General features: G+C 36.6%; 1 pseudogene; it reads right to left on the reverse strand.

Moving 5' to 3' along the window:
* LOC107691474 (meiosis 1 arrest protein-like) overlaps positions 1-4,328 on the reverse strand; it is a 54,257-nt pseudogene that overhangs the window by 39,541 nt on the left and 10,388 nt on the right.

Genomic DNA, 4,328 nt, shown 5'->3' on the forward strand with positions numbered 1-4,328 from the left:
AGCCACTGAAAACTATATCGGCTTTAACATGGGTTAGATACTGTAAATATGCAAATGATTGTACAGACATGGTCACAATAAGCATTGTATGCTCCTTCTTTAAGACTGATTAGTCGATTTACTTAAAACAGAGAAAGAGAGATTCCTTAAATTTATGCAAAGATAGAATTTCATGTTGTTTATAAATGTGCAGACATAAACTTGCCCCATGTTCCTCTACATCCCTTGATTTCTACATTAATACCTATCAGATCACACAAACATTTGAATGTTTGGCTCTGTTTTTTTTTAAATGGATGCCTGGTTTGCTCTTTTACCCTGGGAATCTAATTCCACTCAGTCTGTGGTATGAAATCCTGAGACCGTCAACCACAAAACCTTAATTAAAGCAATTATGCGGAAAACAAGTGTGGGCTCAGAGTTTTGGCAGAAACGTACACACAGTACAAAGCATCATGCAAAACCCATTTTGAATTGAAATTTGTTGTGGTATGTAGCAGATTCCTTTTATTTATTGAAAATATTAAAAATGTATTTTTTCAGATGTTGCAGAACAATGTTCCATTGCTCACCTACCTTCTCAGTGACTAAGAATATCTCAAAAGTTATGACTAAATATGTTGTCCTACCTTCCTGGTCATCTTCTAAAGATGGTGTCTCAAGGCTACAGGCTGGAGATCTGTCTGAGAGACTCTGCTGTAATGTGATGTGAACCACCAGAAGCCTGCACAGACTAATCAGATCAGAGTTTTCAGGCCCTGCTCCAGCTGTCGGAGGACTGTCTGTCCTGACTGACAGGTTAATACCGTCACCTTAAAAAAATTTAAATTCATCAGCATTAGTATGCAGTTTACAAGTCAAAAATCAGCTAAGACAGCATGTCTGTTTATAATAATTCACTTTATAGTTTATCAACCGTTTTTGGTAAATGGATTCGAGATTTTAACAGCCAACAGAAAGTGATTTTGAGAAAATATGCTGTTTTTCTGTAAATCACCAGTCATGCCAGAATTCTGCCGACATTTCCAAACAATACTCACACAGTGTACCCATAAGGCCTCAAAGCCAACACACTGTAATGTCCCTGTTTTTATGACTGCATGCTTGAAAGCTGATTATGGTCATTAGCTGTCTTTCTTGTTGATATATATTCCAACTCAGAATGTGAGGGAGATATCTCTCACAAACTACACAGCACAAAAACATCTTTCTCTGTGATATAATTGTGTGAAGAATGAGACTGTAGAACATATTTAAGGATACAAATAAATCAGTCATCAAAGCTGTGCCCTGTACCACATAAATAACTTGTACAAATCATTGCTACATGTTCTGTTTCATATTTGAACAGAGAGTCACAAAGAGAGTTCTACAATCACATACATCAAAGCTTCTGTGTTCCTCTCATCTTAAGATAGACATCTGTGGCATAATTATAATAGCACAGTTATATACTGTATTGTCACTGCAAAGTGAGACCAAACCCATATACACCATATAATCCCATTTAGGACACACAAAAAATATTCTGTATAATCTGATTAAATGCACTTGTCCTCTGCTGCGCTTCCTGTGGGGGGACATTAGTGTTGGGTTTTAATGGAGCCTGCTGAGAGAAGAGTGGCTACTGAGGGCCATGTGGTCTGTGTTAGTGCGCCAACATCTTCATTCAAGGCTGATAGTAGAGGGTAAATGAGCACTGGATTCATTGGTAGGAAATCTGAATGTGAATGCCTGTGCTTTGAAAAGGCCCAATACAGAAGAGACAATTTCTTTACTTGTGATGTGAGGTTTAACCCCTTCTCAAGCACCCAGTTTTGGCATGGGGACATAAATGACATACCCAAAATAAATAGGTTCTTGCTCATGAGTCTTTCTGACTAGATACATAACCAACATATATTTACAAAGCTGACACTTGAAAGATTACTGTTCAAGACTCAGAATTATTCAGACTGTTATGAATATGGATATATATAAGCCAAAACATAAAACCAAAAATAAAAACATTAAGAATATATTATTTAAATGTTGAAAAAATTATGTGGCTGTGGTAAATGATTTTAGAAACACAATGAAGCTGAAGCCACAAGTGTGCTCAAGCTTCATTTTAAATCTGAAGACGCCATCTCTAAAACTATGCATTTTATTAAACATTTTCTAAGACCAGGTCATGCGTGTTATTAGAGAAGGCTAATAAAAGGCTAATAAAATAATTTATTGTCCAGTGTAAACTCCCCTGAATGCTGTTGTTTTATGTCTGGCCCAGCAAACTGCCCCATTTATGCTTCTATTGTTCTCACTCGACGAACCTTTCACACCTCTGCCAGGTATGAGACATAATCCTCATTATTCTTTTGTTTTTATTTAGCCATTATTATCCTTTATTCTAGTATAACATGCAGGCCCGGTTCTACTGGGGTGCTAGAGGCTAGAAGCACCCTCAAACTAAATCAATAGCACCCTCAGTTAATGCTGTAATAATGGCATTTAATTGCAGATTTGGCAAATGATCCAGTGCTTTATGGTTTGCGCTCTGGAGATCGGTTTCTATTTCAACATCTTTTGCAGCGTTGAGCAATGTAGCCAATCACAGACATATCTGTTGATTTCTTGAACCCAACAGCCAATCAGCGAGAGAGAGAGAGAGCACCCTCACTAATTTAAGAAGCACCCTCAGTAATTTGATTCTGGAGCCGGGCCTGATTACATAGTTTACCAATCCACATCGCTTTGATCCCAATATACATTTACCTGCCTATTATAAAAAGTCTTTCTTAAAATAAATACAACAAAATATCTTCTTGCGACCTTCCGTGAATTATTTTGACAAAATACATCATGAAGCATAATTGCACCTCTTTAGCAGGTGCATTAGAGCTAATATTAGCATCAAGTTGCATAAGACACTTTATGAGATTTATAGTACGCTTTTATTAGTATTTCAACATTCTTTATTGTTATGAAAATACCCCAAATCGCATGAAAATCAGATACAAATCATATATCATATAAATCATGTGTTTATTAGGTTTATATATTGTGTGTAGAAATGTTTTTCTGGGTTTGTTTTTATACTGAACAGAATGTGAAGGTGTGAAGGAAGTGTGTCATCGGAAGAGACAGTGTGGGTTATGAACACATAACATTAGTGACATATGAACAAGGAATGATCTTCCTCCGAGTCATAACAGCGATCGCAAGAAAACACAGGCAAACAACGCTGGAAGATATAAGATGCCGTAAATCAGTACATAATTAATAGAAATGGCGATTCAGACTAAACAAATAATAAGTAAATAAGTGTAAAGATATCAATATATATCCAAATATGCACACTTTTGGACTAAAAGCCCTAATGATCATTGTTCAGTAATGCTTGCACATGACTGCCAGCCTGTTTTTTTTTCACTATTTGATGGTGACATCTGCCTCATAATTCTCTATGCAGGAAAAACTCTGAATATGTTATAACTTAACCATAAAACAGTTATACACTTATGGTATATGGTATATGGTTAAGAATCACTATAGGGTCATTCTGTGTCAACTCAACCACATGTTCCCGACTCAAATGGTACTAATATTTATTCTGAGAAAAGACAAACATGTACAGTGATAAAAACCAAAACATTAAATGTCATGGATGTATATTTACTGAGTAATCTACTATTTTGTAGAGAGTGGTCAAAATGACAATTTTCACCTGAGATTCAGAGCCAAATTACAGGGGGGTAAAAATTACTTCAGAAAGATGGCAGCATCATAATGTTATTTTAACACAGAGGTTGGTCGGTCTATTAGTCAAATCTGTTGACTTTATGACATTATGTGCCAATGGAGACAATTCAAATATGGGCAATTTAAACATGGGCAAAATAATGAAGATTGTAAAAGAAATGTTCATTAAAGGGGTCATATGATGCGATTTGAATTTTTCCTTTCTCTTTGGAGTGTTACAAGCTCTTGGTGCATAAAGAAGATCTGTAAAGTTGCAAAGACTAAAGTCTCAAATCCAAAGAGATATTCTTTATAAAAGTTAAGAGTTAACCACGCCTACCTAAAACGGCTCGTTCTAACACGCCCCCACATATCTACCTCACTATGTGGGAATATTTGCATAACGCCGCCCAAATGTTCACGCAAAGAAAGAAGGTGTAACTTTTATTCTCACTGTAGTATTGTTGCTGCTGCCGCCATGTCGTGAAGACGCTGTGTGCTTCGTTGTGAAAGCGAAACTACTTTGTTTGGTCTTCCAAAAGAGGACGATATCCGCTTCGTCATGCCTAGAGCCTAGAGCTGATCCGTGCTGGTTGCTGAGGAAATAC

The sequence above is a fragment of the Sinocyclocheilus anshuiensis genome, unplaced genomic scaffold, assembly GCF_001515605.1.
Source record: "Sinocyclocheilus anshuiensis isolate Anshui unplaced genomic scaffold, SAMN03320099.WGS_v1.1 scaffold514, whole genome shotgun sequence".
Classification (NCBI taxonomy): domain Eukaryota; kingdom Metazoa; phylum Chordata; class Actinopteri; order Cypriniformes; family Cyprinidae; genus Sinocyclocheilus; species Sinocyclocheilus anshuiensis.